Source organism: Lathamus discolor, chromosome 5 (genome assembly GCF_037157495.1).
Source record: "Lathamus discolor isolate bLatDis1 chromosome 5, bLatDis1.hap1, whole genome shotgun sequence".
Taxonomy (NCBI): Eukaryota; Metazoa; Chordata; class Aves; order Psittaciformes; family Psittacidae; genus Lathamus; species Lathamus discolor.
This window is the reverse complement of record NC_088888.1, coordinates 101,717,491-101,734,981: the sequence shown is the minus strand read 5'-3', so window position 1 is coordinate 101,734,981 and position 17,491 is coordinate 101,717,491. Positions and strand designations below refer to the sequence as shown.

The window sequence follows — 17,491 nt, the reverse complement described above, 5'->3', positions numbered from 1 at the left end:
TGCATAGAAGTAGAATGAGCCATAGCCTACATCAGCATATGTGGTAGATGAGTCAATCTTCTGAGGGATGAACCACCAGGTTGGCTGGATATTTCAGGTGATATGAAAATGTACATCCTCTGCCGAGCTTGTGACACAGTTTTATAAAGGTAACAATCTTTGGTTTTGTAAAGGTAAAAAATCTAGAGGCATTGGGATGAGTCTTGAGCTTGTTTCTTGCTTTGAGTTCCTTTGCTTACATTTAGTCCCACACTCCACAGGGTTACCTGAGGCAATGGATGCTGGTGAAACATCAGCAAGTCTGCCCCATCCATCTTCATCACACACCTTGATTTGTGAGCTTGTGATTTTTGCACTGAGCGTGCATCATTGCCACAAGAAACTAGTACCCTGCTAAATAAAAGTGCCTGGAGCAACCACAGGAGCATATCCTCTGATCACTGATGAGGGGTAATGGTTCATTGCATATCAGCCCTTCTCTGGAGCCCTCCAGCTTGCTTCACTGAGGACTGCAGGACCACTAAGACTCCATGAGCACACATACACCTCCAGAGCTTGTCATATATGGATGCACTTTTTGTTTTTCTTTTCCTTTCTCATTTGTGCTTTTCTTTTTCCTCAATCCTCTATGGCTCTCCTTTTCCTCTTTCACCAAAACCCCAGCTTCTCAAGGACTGCCACAAGTATATTTGATGTTGAGTTTTTTTCACCAGCTCCCATCACCATAATCTACTTTATCAAAACAAGTGTGATCACACTGTATTTTAAAGATAGAATTTGGTCCTCAGCATTTTTAAGCAAGTAAATTCACTAGGGTTTTGAGAGACTTAATGATTGTCTATCCCATACTTTCTTCTTGTCCTCCTTTCCAGAAAAAGAATGCCATTTTAATCCAACTTTCCTAACATTTAGAATTCTGAGGGAACACAGTTTGCCATGGTTTCATAATAATGCCAGAGTTTCTTGTCATCACCTTCCTTCTCTACCTTGAAGATGAGGCCAGACCAAAACCCCCAGAGACCACTATCCTGTACCACCCTAATACAAGGTCAGAGAAAGCCTGAGTATCTTGCACAGAATGGGTTTGGCCTCCCTGCTCTTCAGTGGTCTTCGCAGGGCTTCCTTGGATTTCTTCTTGGTCTTGGTTATGAAAAATGCCTTGAGGAAGATTTTGTAGAGCTAGTAAGAAGACAGAATAGTTGGAAATGTAACTTTAGGTACAGTGTGTCAAAGAGATTTAGCCCTCTTTGCTCCACACTGAACTTTTAGGTAGGTTACACTGGTTAAAAATCCCTGCATCCTGTATATGATTTGCTTTGTTGCTCACAAGTGACTTATTGAGTAAAATTTATTTGAATTGCTAGTTTCCATGATAAGCACAGTGACAGAATTAAAAAACATCCATACTATTGTTTCCAAGTGGTTTTCCATTAAGATCAGTTGAACTGAAAATTACCAAATCAAAATAACAGAGTAGAGAGGTGAAATAAAAGGGAGAAGAGTGGAAAAATTAATCCCTGAGAAAAGAAAAATGCCACTATAAAATAGGTGTCAGGTGTCAGTCTGCTCTGCTACATCAGCTTTGAGCTAGTATAGCCTTGCAATTGTAAAGGGGAAGCAATGTGGCCAGAGCATCATCACAACAGAACATTTCTATCTGTAAATGGCCAGCTACAACAGCTAACTGTGCCCTTCCCTTGTCTCAGTAATGGGTAAGATCTGGGATGAAAGTCACACATCTGAAACCTATATTGGGAATAATTAGCCATTTGAGAAACACGCTTTGCTTTGTTTTCTAGTTGCTGGTCTAAATCACAATATATTCCGAAGTGTATGTGGCTGGGAGTTTTAACAAGTCCACTGTGGTGGGACAGTGATATACTACACATCTGAATCCAGATTCAGATTTTAAAACATCCTTGAAATGCAGATGTGATTGAATTAAGGGTTTCAATTTAGAATTTTCCTCTCTTTAAGATCCAACACCCAAATCATTGTGCCAGAAACTAAATATCAGTAATAGTCATATCTCCAGTACTCGCCAGAGTACACTAGAGATTGCTTTGAAGTATTTGGAGACTTGTTAGGTTGACATGGAATTTGAAATGATGTGAAATGCACTGTCAAAGAGACTGCATGGATGTATTGTTTTTATATTTTAATTATTTTCTTAAAACTAGAACAGTTGTTTTTTTTGGTAACCCTCAGAGAAGTTTTTAGGGTAAAGGCACTGCACATCTTCCTGTGCAGCAATACGTTCACAGTTTCTTTAAACTGAAGAAATATTCACTATACGTGTAGAAAACTCAATTTACATCTGACCAAAAGGGTTTTACAGACAAATTGCTTTTCTGCAGGTTTTCAAACGACTGTATTAAACCCAGGATTCAATAGTCTATATTGCCCTCAGAAGACTGCAAACACCTTGATGTGATGTCTGTCCCTCTAGCTTACCTTTCCTCAGGGAGTCTGTCCAGCTCCCTGTGTTCCCTTAGCTGATGGAAATGATTTTGGAGTCTACGAACTCTACGTCACAAAAGTCACTTTATAAATGTGAGGGGAGAGAAGGCTTTGCTATTTTTTAGCCTCAAGTTTGAAGTAGCTTACAAAGAGGAGGGAAAATGTGATGGCATGGGACCAACCACAGGGAAATACTGATCCTCTGTGGTTTTAAAAGAAGGGGCAGTGAGAAAAGGTGTTCACTGCCTGCTGCAAACTAGTTCTTCAGATGTGAACTTCTGTGGAGGAACTGGGAGGGAAGGGGCTGTGGATCGCAGCATCTTGGAGCTTATCAAGGAGAAGCAGAGAGGGAATGACAGGAAGTGCTGTCATCTGGCACTGTTGTCTGTTGGCCTCCAGCAGATGAGCTTGTGGAAATCGTAAGGTTTAAGGAAATAGTAAGTTTATTTTTTCCTAAACCACCTGAACCTCTGTTTTTCAGTCTTTGAGATGAAAAGCCACAAACCCCATGCAAAGCCTGCCTGTTTCTATGTGTAAGTGCAAACTTGCTGTGTGCTCCTGTAGGTGTGTGCTGTGGCGCCACAAACTCACCACCTCCTCTGGATGGCTATCTGTATTTAAATGACTGAAATGTTCTGCCTGGGAGCTGTGAGTATTCTAAGGGCCAGCAGCAATGGGCTTGTGCGCCTCCATGAAGGAATATGAGACACAGATGACAGATCTCATACCACTTATATTCAGATACGTAAAATTCATCCCCTGTCTCAACTGCTTTTCTGGGCATCCTTTAAAGTCATTAGAGGTAAAATAGGAAGCTGCAGGAAACTTTTCTTCTTATCTAACTTTGGCATTTCCCTTTGAATAGGAAAAATATCTCCCCAGAGTGCTCCTTTGACACCATAGGTGACAGAGAGAGTTGAATACCAACTTTTCATACTGAAATTTAGGTGAAGCTGATTCCACTTGGAGTCTCTGCCTGACATGTCCCAGGAGGAGTCCTAGCGAGACACAGCAAAGCTGAAAACAGGTGAACAGTGAGCTGAGCTTCAGCACAGCAGGCTGGGAGGTGTCCAAATCTGGGGATGTTGACCAGATCAGTGCCACTGTCACAGACCCAACCAAATTTGCTTAAATTCATTGCCATATGCCAGTCACAGATTGAACCATATGCCACTGAACTGACAGTGAATATCTCCACCGAGAGCGCATCTCTCCACTGAGATGTTCACTGTGAATCAGTAAGATCGCTCAGAGCAAAGAAGAGGTGTGTTTTAGAAGCTCCTCTGCAAGAATATTCAGCATGGAAGTGTGCTCACTGTGTGGGGAATTACCCAGATTTCAGTCTTGTAGCAATATCATGGTAGACTGAAGACACTTCCCTCTCTTGTAAGAAACCATACTCTTTTTTATCTCTTGAGGAATTTGGCAATAAATAATGGGTTTGAGCCTTACACCTTTCAGGCTACTAAATATGGGGGGGAAATTACAAATACACAGGGATTTTTCTAAGCAGGGGCCACATATCATGTATTTACTGAATGATTTTACAGGAATTCTCCTATTAGGAAACTGCAGGAAAACTGTAACTAGTAAGTTACACAAATCACAGAGGAGTGGACTTTGCTCTATGGCATGTGCCTTTTGGGGGCCTTAAAGGGAGTTTAGAGAGATCTGTATATTAGGAAATCTGAGCTGGGACAGGAAAAGAAACCTTTCTGTTACATGACAAGATGCACTGAGCACTGTTCTGAGTTGCTGAAGCTCTTCAGTCATGACAGCATGTTCAGTATCACTAACAGAAACAAGGGATTTATGAGTGGAATAAAAACTTAATAACTCGTCTGTCACTTTAGAATGATATATTCTTGGATTGCTTCCTCCTCCACTGACTTGCAGCCACCTTCAGGGATGGGACAAGTGCAGCTGTTCAAACAGCATGCAGCAACCCTAAACCATGCAAGGAAGTGGAGAGATGTATCATTACTCTCCATCTGCAAGGAATTCTCGGAAGATACTTTGCATCCCCCAAAATACTGAGTCTTTTGTGATAAAAATATGCCAAGGTTATCTTTAATGTCAAAGCATATTAGACTTGCTTTTGTTTTATGACCACCAAAGCAAGGACCCACCACTGCAAGTTGCATGGAACAAACAATATTTACTTTGCAGCTCAATATTAGTAAATTGAAAACAAGCAAGTGTTATGACTGAGAAAGCATAATTTAATGGGAGTACTGAAAAAAACATGTTCTCAGTTTATTGTTCTAACTAAACTCTCTAAAAATGCTGAGAAGGTGAAAGACTGTGGAGATCTGGGTAGAACTTTTGTTTATAGCTATTTCTGACTCTCCTGTTAACACATTACTTGATCACTTTTTCTGCAATCAATTTTTTTTCTTCCAAAAGAAGTTGGGATAGTCATGCCCATGTAATTATTTTCAGGGAAATATTCCCAACTTGAAGATACCTTCGGAACATTTATCTAACCATGAAAGAAGCTGTGCTTCTAGTTGAGTTAAAGAGCCAGAGCTGTGTTGAGAGGTACACTGTAAAGGAGATCTCCATGATTATTGATTGATGGCTTGGCTTTGTGAGCGAAGATTTGGGAAGGGCTTTAACCACACTTACTACAAGCACGATGACCAAGGCTATGTGGGATATGCAAATCTGGTTGGAAAAAAAGGGTGCTTAGGCAATCAGGGAGTGTCCGACCAGGACTTCCTCTCCTGAGCAATCTCGAGCAACCCATGCGCTGGTCCGCCCGCATGCAAGGTTGGATCTGCAGCTTCCCATGCACCTTGTCACCTGCCATTTCAACCTTCGCCTGTCCATGCAGACGAGTGCCAGTAAGCCCTTCCAGCCTGTGCAGTGGATTTTTTAGGTGAGGCGCAGCTTGCAAAGAACTGGCACCACCCTTTACCCCTGAGGTTTAACTGCCATGGCCTAGCTGGCTAGGACAGTGACAGCAAAGTCCCCAGGTCTTAGGCTTTGTAAGAGTGTCCTTCTCTTAGATGGAAGACCTTACAAGGCTAGATGAGCTCCTGCCCGGTTTTGAAGATAGGAGTTTTCCTTCTCCTATACAGATAACACTTCTAGCATTGTACTGAAAACTTCTGCAACCAATTTAGTTGAAACTCCAACAATGGCCTGGGCTGGTATGTCTTCACTCGTTTGTTCAGGGTGTGGGACCGGCTCCAGAACCCTCAAAACGTGAATGAAATCACAAGCAGGGTGGCTTTTTGCGGTACTGCACAAGCCAGACTTGTACTAGTGACACCTATTGTACATACCGCATGAGGGTATGACTCTACAACTGGGCTTTGGGTCTCTCACACAGGCTCTCCAACACTGAAGCAGATCAGCTAAGAGTGAAAAGCTATCTGAGGCTTCACGCATCTTTAATTTTGGACAATGAAGCCTCCCTCTCTGGTTGACAGATCCAGTGCTCCTCCTGGCATGGATTTAAGCAGCTGTAATGTCGAGGATTTACGAAAATTCAAGCAGTGGAGTATAGCCCAAGGCTCCAGCAAGCACAGTTTAAGTGGTGTAATTAGGCATTTACTGAGATGTTTCTTTCTGCAAATTATATTACCTGTTTTTCACACATACTTACAGCCTTCATTAGTTAAGGCATAAGGTACTGTCGTAAACCTTACTGAAGTATTCAATCTACATTTAAAATGCTGGATAATAAAGGCAACAATACAAGCATTTATTAGAAATGCAATTCTCAGACCTTTACATGCAAACAGGAGTTGTTTATTAGTAGCCAGGTCCATATGACCTCACCTCACATGTTCTTCAGGCATGGCCTACAGGAGACCAGCCTGGAAGTGCAGAAAAGCAGGGTTGTCCTGGCTGACCAGCATTCTTCCTCACTGACTCACTTCCTCACTGACTCTTCCTCACTCACACCAAGTAGTCCCAATGTAGGTTAAGGTCTGTGGGCAGTACCCTAACATACACATACATAAAATTCTCAGAGGAGACATTTGGAAGTAGGAACTACCTGCTTTTCCTTTTTGAGCTCTCTGCAATGAGAGCTGCTTACTAACGTATCAGGAGCCAAAAGGTCTCGTTGTCCTTTATTCCCCTCTTACCCTGACTTTCCTATATATAGCAAATACAATTTCAAGATATTATATTCCTAGTTATGTAGAACCTTACTTTCTGACAGACAAAAGTCTGGGTACTCTCTCTCTGTATGTGTGACCTGAAGCAGGATAAAATGTTAAAGGAAGTCTACTCTTCCACATTAATTCCTCTTAATTCTTCCAATTCTTGAGGTCAGGAAATTTTATCAGGAAAATGTATAACAAAAACAAAACATGGTTTAAAGGAGAAATTTATATTGAGCAAATCTCTTTCCTGTTAGGATGCTCATGATGAAAACTGCAAACAGCTGTCAAAGGCAGCCCTTCACCCAGGGCTGCTCTTTCTTTACTGGCCTGAATACGCTTCTTCTAAAAAATAGGTCTCCTGCAGCCTTACAAAAGATGCTGAATCTGAAGTAAGAAGGAAATAACTGCTGTACAAATGTGCTACTTCGTTTTTTAAACTGTTGCTGGTAGATATTTCTATAAGGAACTGCAGTTAAGATGGAAGTTAAAAGAAACCACCCTGTGGTCCATAAGCATTTTTCACAGAGAACAACCAGCCATTAGAATAATCTCCCCAGGGAAGTGGTGGACTCTCCAGCATTGGACACTTATGTGGCTGGACAAGGCACTGGGAGATCTAGTATATCATGCTTTGCCAAGAAATACTGGACCAGATGATCCCTGAGGTTCCTTCCAACATGGTATTCTATGATTCTTTATCTAACATTCATTTTCGCTTCTGTCATTGGGGGTACAAGTAGTAAATTATTTTGGCTTCGAGCTACAATATTTACCAGTATCCACCACTTACATATATATATATATATATATATACACACACACATAAAAGTGGATGCTTAAGCTAGCACATTGTCTTCATTTTCTTCAGGGCTATTTTCAAACAAACCTTTGAGAAACACCACAAGCCCAAAGGCTGCAAACTGCTGGTGGGTGTCTGGGCACTGCCCCAGCCCTGACAAGGGTACCAGGCCCTGTTTGGTGCCTGGCCCCTTTAGAACAGCCACAGAATATTTATAACTTGTGACTAACCCACCCCAGTTTCCCATCTCTGTGCAATGTATGCTGCTCTCTGTATCTGCATAATATGTAAGTCAAGAATAAGTTATTCTCAGTTATTGTGGCAGCTGAAAAATGCTAGAAAGGAAATCAAAGTTATTTATTTCAATTCTTTCTGTGTGATTTGTTCAGCTTCAGAAAGGAGAGAAACATGCAGCGGCAAGTCTAAGTGTGAATGGTTTCAGGGAGGGTGAATCTGTGGGTGTAACTATGTCATCCAGTGTACCCAAGTTCACAAAATAGGCTTGTCAGCTGCCTGAGAAAAAGACATGAGGGGAGAAAGAGATAAGGGAAGAAAGACAGACAAAGAAGACAGACAAAGGAAGAAAAGGAAGAAAGGGAAGAAAGGGAGAAAGGGAGAAAGGAAGTTAAAGAAAAGAGAAAAGGGAAGGAAAAGAGAAGGGAAAAGGAAAGAAAAGAAAAAAGGAAAGGAAAGAAAAGAAAAGAAAAAAGGAAAGAAAAGAAAAAAAGGAAAGGAAAGAAAAGAAAAGAAAAAAGAAAAGAAAAAAGAAAAAAAGAAAAGAAAAGAAAGAAAAAGGAAAAGAAAAGGAAAGAAAAAGAAAAAAGAAAAGAAAAGAAAAGAAAAGAAAAGAAAAGAAAAGAAAAGAAAAGAAAAGAAAAGAAAAGAAAAGAAAAGAAAAGAAAAGAAAAGAAAAGAAAAGAAAAGAAAAAAGAAAAATAAAAATCACACAAAAAGAAAAGGACAGAGGGAGGGAAGTCTGTATGTCCTGTTTATAAATTATGACTTCCCACTTGGCTTAATTTTCATCACTGAGTCAAAATACGACATTTAACATTAAAAATGCACTTAGGAAGTGAAGCACAGCAAATACCATAATGATGGAAATATAATCACAGACAGCAGTAAACCAAAATGGCTCAAGGACAAGCAGACCTGCTCTGCACACTAGCACCAAACAACACTCCATTCCCAAATACCAAGAAACAATATCAAGACAAATGAATATCTCTGAACAACTTTTGCTCTCAAACTGTTCAAATCCATATCTGACCTCTGCTGGCCAGTTTTTTTTATTCTCTCTACATGATCCATCTACAGAACACCACGCACTGGCTTCCCAGGCATGCCTGTGGCTGGTAGGTGATACTCTGCATATGGCTATTTTGATTCCTTTCTCAGTGGAGGAATTACACCAAGTTTTTAAGCAACTGAGGAATCCAACCGCTATTTCTAACTGTTTTCCAAACCATGAGTTGACACCACTACTTTGGAAGACAGAATTTGGTGGACTGAGATGTATAACTGGTCTCTCAACAGATCCGCAGGCAGTGTGGCCTCATTTCAGCCACCTGTGTGGGAACTCCCTGGGTCAGGTTTCCCACGGGCTAACACACCCTACTGTCACCCAGCCACTGGGACAGCTACAACTGCATTGACAGGAAAAAAGCGTCCTTTGCTTATAGATTACTGTTATTAACAGTTGTTAACATAGATTTTCATGTTTGTGTTCTTGCTGTGTTTATATAAAACAGGATTGTCTTTACTTGCTGGTTTTGAACTTTTAGAAAGTGCAAGAGAACATGCCTGCATGGAAACATGCTGGACTGGCCATCAGAGAGGGATGAGTTCTCCTCTTTGACTGCAAACTTCACGTGAAATGCAATTTGACAAGTAGCTGATGAGTGTCACTGAGAGGCATTCGCATACTGGGTGTGCTACAGGGACCTGGCACAGCACAAATAAACCATGTTGAGATTCATACTGCAGTGGCACAAGTCTCCACAAACATCCTAACCTTGTCTTCAGTCTTCACTAAGAGCCATTGCCTCATGGGGCTTGGAGAAATGTCCCTCCTCCCAAGTGCTGTGAGGTGCATCCCAGTTCTTTAGGAATAATAACCATATAATTTTATGTGGGCATCTGACAATGGCAGCTACATGAACACTAATCACAGGTAGTCTCTAAAAGTAGCGTCAGACACAAATTGTAGCATTCCTCAGAATTACCAGCTCCTGTTTAATGGCAGAGTTTGTGAGCTCTTGCAATATAATGTGTATTGCGCAGGGGAATCAACAGACTTACATGAACTTAAATGTACTTTCTTCTTTCATGCATCAATATGTATTGCGGTTGGTTTTACACTGTAATCCTTGGCTAGCCACAAAAATCTGTAGACTTTTAGATGCTTGTCCCCTGTTAATGAGCCACAAGACTGATTTCTTGGTGTTATGACATGAATGTGACCTCATATTTACATGCAAAAAAGCGCAAGCAGAAAATATTGGCACAAGTTAAATCCTGAAATCCTTTTCTGAGCAAAAACTCCCATCAAAATCAGTAAGACAAAGGATGTAAGGATCACTCACATAAAAGTTTGAGCTATTCTTTCAATCTACATATCTAAAATTACCTGTTAAAATGCATCAGATCGGTTTGCTTCTGTCTTTTCTTGCCAGCATGAAAAATGCCTTGATGACTGCACAATCAGAGTCCTTCAAAGGATAGCTCTGATTTGACTTAAAAAGCTTTGTAATGCTGGCTTTGCCATGTAGACTACACTTGCCTTTGGGATGAATTAGATACTTTCTGCCTGTCACTCTGAAATCCATGCAGCAGTTCTCAAATTTTAACAAGCAGAAAATCTTTGTTGGAAAGACAGGTTAGATTTGATTTATTCTGTTTTAAGATGAGAAAATACTGTCAGTAGCAGTGGGAAGGAGTAGACGTATGTTCACTGGTTACAGCACTTACAAGATCTTGTATGTGAAGAAAGGGATTAGAGCAGCATGGATTTCACCTTTAGCAGACCTGGAAAATTTAGTTACAGGTTCATATTGGTGAAACAAATTCCATGAGCTCATCCCACTGCTATCAACATTAAGGTGAATTTTGTCATTCATTTTCTAAGGAACAATTCTTACTTATTTTCTTTATTCCATACCCAATAATCTTACCTGAGCAACTCAAGGATTTAACTTTGAAACACACTCCCCGGACATTATAACACAGACAGTGGAGAAGAACTGATCTGAAAGCTGTGTTTTAGTATAGGCACTCCTTTAGGAACAGGTAAAGAAGCCTACTGTGTAGATAGTCATGGAAGTCATGGGCTGCAAACTGAATTTAAGGGGAGCAACATGAGCTCCTAGTGTAAAGCAAAAGGGGATAATGTGATTCATGGATATATGAACAAGGAAGTAGCGAGTAGGAGTGGGGATCTGATCTTATCTATCTCCACTGCTCTGGTAAGCCTAATATTGGCAGAGTGCAAAAAGTTCTGGTGCACATATTTTAAATGGGAAAAGTTGGAGACAGGTCAGAGAGAGGATGAGAGAAAATGTCTCTCTAGTGAACACCTTGAAGGGATCTCTCTGCTTACCTTATCAAAAAGATGGAGACATGACTTGATTAAAGCATACAACTACCACCACAAGAAGATAATACCGTATGCAAAAGATCTCCTTCATCTGGTGGAGAAAGCATAGCAGGAATCAACAGCTAGAAGCTGAAGCCAGACGAATTCATACAAAGAGACTCAGGCATGCATTATTAATAGTAAGAGCAATTAATCCTGGGAACTACTTACCAAAAGTAGGGTTGGATTCTCTGCCTCTTGATGTTTTCAGATCAAGATTGGATATCTTCCTAGTAGGGATGCCCTAGGCAAACCCCTAAGAAAGGAAAGTAACGTGAGACATAATAGTCCATGATATTCCATCAGACCAGTTGAATGGGTGATCCTGTTGTTATTACTCATGGGCTCTATCTCTGCTAACAAGTTAAAGTAAGTTAAAGGACCCAGACCCAGACTCCAGAATGTAACCACCTACACTATTAAATTGTTAGGCTAGTCCCTCATGTGCAGGTGGCCTCGTCAACTAGCCCTCTCCCAGACACACATAGCACAGTCTGGGAATGAGCATAGTCCAGGACTATAGGAAATTTGGACACGGGCACCCTATTTTGGAGGGGAAAACAACGTAATGGCGGAGTATGCTGACCAGACCGCCTTTTGCTTGGCAAAATCAATTTTTGCCTGTATTACTGGCAGATGCTTGAGTTGGTTATGGCTGCACAAGGTTCAACACCAAGCAAGAGAAACTCCTGTGAATCAGATATTCCAGAACCGCCTCCAAGTAGGTGGAATGATGTTGACACTCACAGCTTTGATGAGCCCTAAAAGGAAAAAAGGAAGAATGTTTTGACATATTTTGAATATTCAGAAAGGATAATTGTTTCCTGCAGTAACTGACATTCCATAGGGGTAGTGTATTCCTGCCAGTCATGTCCATACTAGATAGAGACATTGAAACAGCGCTTCCCACACAACCCTTGCAATTAGACAGCACAGAGCTTGATAACAGGGACCTTTTAAATGTCAACATAGCTTCCCATTCCAGTGCTCACGCGGTGCTCATTAGCAGCATTGAGTTAATGTGTTTTGTTACTGACAGTGATGATGTACAGGGACCCAATTGCTACCCCTCAATGTCTGCTGTAATAGCAAAACAAGGAGTGCAAGTTCATTACCAGATTTAGTATCTCATCTTGGGGATCCCAGAAGGATGCTCTTCACTCTTTCTAAGTGCTGGAAATATTTCTTGCATTCTGAATGTTAATTTGATACTAGTCCTCAGGGATTTTATAGAGGAAAAAACCCCACATACTTTGACTAAGGTTTTAGCAGGCTCTAAACTATTTCTACAATGAAATAGTATCTACAATGCATGTTTTCCAGCACTGTTTAACTTTCAGTACAGTAAATATTGTCTGGGCCATAAAGACAGTTGGGCAGCAGTTGCTGGTGTGCATCAGATGTCCCTAATGCATTGTCTGGTCTGTTGGGAGACATTAGAGAAAATACTGGCATTATAGAGAGCTTCTATGTAAAGACTTTCCAACTTCATCTCCATTCATAAATCAACCAACACTGAATCTTCAAAAGAAAACAAAATAGTATTAACCTTTCTTCTAGTTGAAGAAAAGAAGACACAAAGGTGCTTTTGGTTCACAAGATGTCCAGAGAAATGAAGGGCAGGTCACTGTGCAGAGACCTACATGGTTTTATGTGAACTACATACCTCCAAAACACATTTTCCTCCACACTGAGTACCAGAGTGCCAGGACTAACTTAGCAGACAGCATCTGAATGAGGGGGTTTAGCATTAGTTCACATATCTCCACAAAACCCTCAGACCAGCCTTGTGCTCTGTATGTATTGCAATACTCTCACAAGAAAATGGAGCAATTCTGAGTCTCTCTGAGACTCACAAAGAGCACTACAGCAGCAGCGAAGGAAAGCAAAAAGACCATTTTAAATTCTCTTTTGCAGACCAAGAGATCCTATGCTGACAACAAGGTCATCTATCTCAGATTAAGGTTTATTATTTTTGTGAAACTTGGATCACTCAACACCTGGAGGCAATTTCCTAAGCATCTGCATTTTTACAATGCAAAGCTAAGGTGGGATGAAAGGGCAAAACCCAGTCAGCTCTCAGAAAAACCAGTGCTCCTGGGCTTTGCAAGTTTAACTTAGCTGAGTAAAGTTGTCATCTGCAGGGTATCCATGGAAAGCTTCTGATTTAAGTGGAGCAACACTGTGGGTGAGATTTTCCCTTCATTATACAGAGCACACATATTTTAGAAAATTTCAGTCACATTTCACCCTGGCCTTAAAAAATCATGTTGTCATAAAAAGTGGCTATAACACTGAAAACAGTAACACTGAAAAGCATCACTCTGAACAGAGGATACAGATACACTAGCAAAGTGCAGAGAGGCCAATGGGCTGGCCATCACTCATCTCCAACCCAGGTCAGCTTTCACTTTCACAGCCACAGCTGAGGCAGGGTTCAGGAGCTAGACACTGGCGGCAGGCATTTGGATGTGGCTGCTCAGTTTTGGGGGAGAAGGTTCCTTATCTCTGTGGCCATGAGGTGTGCCACAACTCTAGACTATGGGGCAAGAAGCATTCCTTGAACTATTTTTTTATTCATATCTTAAGATTTATCTTGCCAGGACATGAGAGAATAAGAACAAATGAGGCTCTCAGCAGCACTTCAGACATCAGAACTTAGCAGGAGGCAGTAAGTTACTGTAAAAAAGCAAGATTCAATTTAGGACGCTAAGTTGGGCTGTCTACATCTAGGTGTATGTCTACATGAGGCAAAGGAGCAGTTCAGTTCCTATCACCTGAGACCTTCTTGATGCCCTTTCTGACTTCTGGACAACAGTGCAAAAGACATTGGACCCTTCCTGTGCTGTGTCATTTCTCACAGCACCACATAGAAGTCTCATGGACCCCAGGACATGTGTCTGGGCAACCCAACTGAGCCAAATAGCCTTGGGGACTGATGACCTGAATTGCTCATTGGGCTTCACTGGCTCTACTGACAAGCTGTCTGCTGACCATGATGGTCTCATATGTAAAAGGCATGGTTTGCTTGTAGACACAAGCTCAGGAGTCTTAATACAGAGCTGAAACCTACCCTGACTTCCTAAAGGATTAATCTTTAAATTCACAATAAATTTCCTGAATTTAAAAAGACAGACAAATAAAAATTATATTTTGGTCTTAATTAAGATGATTAAAAATTAAAATAAGAATACTATTCTTATTTCTTCTATTCAAAGCATAGAGAGGTACAAATATCAAGGGCTACCAGTGCTGATTTACATACTTTGTATTACTCTTCTTTCTGCCATTCTAAGTATTGAAACTTTGTCTATGTGAGTGTTGCATTTTTAGAGGAGGTCATGGGTGGATCACTTCTGTGGATGCAGCGCTGGTCTCTATCATCTTTTAACATTTTTGCAGAGCACAGAAAGCAAACATGGTAATAAATTCCCAGGACATATCTACTGTCCTACCTTTATGTCAGTGACAGTGAGTCTTCTCAGGTAGTGGCACTGCAGTGTGAGAACTTCCAACAGAAGAAATGAAGGGACAGTAGCAAGAAGAAAGAGGCTCTCAAACAGCTGAGTAAGAGACTACTGGGTGTAGTCAGACTTGCCAAACTGAGCCCAAACACCTGATCCATTAGGATCAGTCCATGTCCACTCAAGCCTCGTGATGGATATCTTGTCAGGCAGAAAAGCCTGACTCAGATCTCTTTTCCACTCTGCTGTTGATGGTCTTCTGGATCTGAGAATCACAGAATATCTCAAGCTGGAAGGGACCCATAGTTGGGTCAGAGACTTACGGGATATCTTGAGTTGGTGAGGGATCCTTGGAGTATCCCTCACCTCATCGTCATCTCATTTTTTTGGTATTGTCTGATTACTTTTGTAACATTTTCAGCATGCGCTGTTAAGCTGGGTCTTTTTTTTGAACTATGCCTCCTCGAAAGCTGGAGCAAACCTGACTCAATCTCCCACGCAGAAACTTCGGAATCTAAGTGACCCTCTCTCTGCATCCTGGATTAAACAGTGTTTTCCAGTCACAGTAGCAAGCTTTAGCAAAGTGTTTTAAATGAGAGAATTTTATTAGAGGGAAGAGAGAGAAGGAAACAGAAGGAAACATTAGTCTGGGAAGCCTGAATTAACAGTCAGCAAGCCCGAGCCTTCAGCCTAGTTATTAAAGTATTAGCCTGGCCCCAGCTTTCTGCTTGCAGCTATGACAGTGCCAAAGGGACAGCTGCTGCTCTCCTCCCTGGTCACATTCCCCTTGAAGCATGCCTGTGCTCAGGATGGTTCAGCGGGGTGACTAGCCAGGCCATTTCCAGGGCTTTATGTCCCATGGACAATGATCCCAAACTCACTGCTGATGAATGATATCCCCATGAAACCTACAGGCTAGGCAGGTATCCCCAGTTGCTGCTGACTGGTGCCTGGTAGTCTCCATGCAGCTGGTTTTTCCATGGGTTGCTGTGGCTTATGCAGTAACACCTCTTTCTTACAGCTGGGGATCTGCTCACTCCTACAGTCATCACTCTCAGGCCACCTCCTCACCTCAGGGCCATGTGCCTAGAGATCTCTTGAGAAACTGGAGATGGCTCTTCTCCAGACTCACCAGTAGAGCCAGTGGACTCCACGCTTTCAAGAAAACCAGCCGTCATACTTACAACCCCTCTGGATGCAACAGTTGTCTCCTATTATGTGTTTTCACTGTAACAATGCCAAAAAATGTAAAGTTTACAGCTCTGACTAATGTAAATAACAATGATGGCTTTGATAATAAAATAATACATGATCCATGAGAGGATTATAACTCTACCAAATGTCCAAAACTGATGTAATGTGGGCTAAAATATTAGTGTAGGTAATGAATTGGTAACCCATTTGCAATGGAGAACATGGCTAATGATAGCCATCTGATGCCTGAGAAGATGGATGAGTGCTCAGGTGCAGGGGAGGCATGATGCAAAAGGAGGGTAAGGAAAGGAAACACAGGGAACAGCAAGGGGGAAAAGGATGAGCAGGGCACATGATGTTAGCTGGGGCAGGAAAGCAGGGTGGGTCAGAGAAGCAGCCAACCTGAGACAAGGTAGAGCCGTTTCCTACCTACAGTGTTCCCTGAGGATACCCCTCTCTCTCCCTTCTCTCCCTTTAAGTCTTCACTACCAGCACATACTATGTCCATGGGACTGCAGACCAGGACACCTCTTGCCTGGACAGCAGCAACAACACCAGTGCTAGTGATATCTAAAAAAGCCTGGAAATCTTTGTTTGCAACTGATACCTCTCCTCCTTGTCCCTCGGCATAACTTGGCACTGATATTAGCCTTGAAGGTCCTTACATCATGAACGAATATCATTTGGTTCAGGTTTGCCAAGTGCTATTATAATCCATATTTGTATTTCCCCAACATCTCCCCACCAGGTCCAACGATATATTCTCTCTCTTATTATGTGCTACAGAAACTCCCTTTGAGCAGTGTCCCACCCCCATGAACACAGAGCAGCATGCACAGGGTTAAATGAGCTCTTCACAGCACCCACATTTTTAAAAGATGGGCCATGGCCATTGTAGATTGCAGCATGTTTTCTCCCATGTGCAAGCGCGGATCTGGAGCTCGCTGTGGGTGGCAGATGTGACACGGTACAAAGTCTGGGCTGGTCTGACTTGGCTGAAGCTGCAGCTGAATTACAGGCACTGGTGCTGGCTCAGCCTGGGAGTGGAGAAATGTCTCTCTTGAGTATGGAGATAATAGAGTGTGAGAGAAGCTGGGAGGTGAAAGCCATGGCAGACCAACCCAACAGCAGGACCCTGTGAACACTTGTCTCCCAGTGCCCCCCATTCAGGCTGCCTTGCTCCCAAGGATGTGATTCATGGACATACCATAGTCAAGAGAAACATTGAGTATTTTACGTTCTCCTCACCTTCTCCTAGTAAAAAATGTGGGGTTTACTTTTACTTTTTTACTTATGTGTGCTTTCATGTTCTGTGGGCAGCTCACTCACATACATCATGTGCTCTCAGAGCAAGGAAACAACCATTGGTCTTTCACTGGAGAAAAGAAGCACTGGAGCAGTGCTGAGGATGACTTGGGAGGAGAAACAAAAGAACAAAGAGTCCTCAGCACCCGGTGCTGGGACAAGCTGTCTTTGGGCCTGAGACATGCTAGCAGCCCAAGGGGGATCGGGTCGGACCAACAGTGCTATATTCCTGCAGCTGACAGGAGGAGTCTTGGGAAGGAATGGAGACTTTCCCTGTTGAAGAAGTCTGGTTCACATTAAAAAACTCCTAAACAACAACAACAAAAAATCAATCTGCTGCTGCATGCATAGCCTGGAACTGTTACAACTTGTGGGTGATCTTTGAGCAGCCCTCCTCACGGCTGCAGAGGCATCAGCTATTATGTGTTTCGGCACGAATTAAAAGATGTCTTGCCTTTGTTTTCCCATTGCCTGTCCTCTGTGTACCACATACAGCTGGTCTTTACCCATCCTT

The 17,491-nt window shown here is 42.0% G+C and overlaps 1 long non-coding RNA gene across 2 annotated transcripts in view; it reads left to right on the top strand.

Moving 5' to 3' along the window:
* LOC136014440 (uncharacterized) overlaps positions 1-17,491 on the top strand; it is a 46,699-nt gene that overhangs the window by 14,363 nt on the left and 14,845 nt on the right. The window contains exon 3 of one of the 2 annotated variants that reach the window (XR_010612705.1): positions 15,500-15,710. The exons of the other annotated variant lie outside the window; for it this stretch is intronic. This is a non-coding gene — a long non-coding RNA (uncharacterized LOC136014440). Of the gene's footprint in view, positions 1-15,499; positions 15,711-17,491 lie in introns of those variants that run through there. 2 annotated transcript variants of the gene reach the window in all.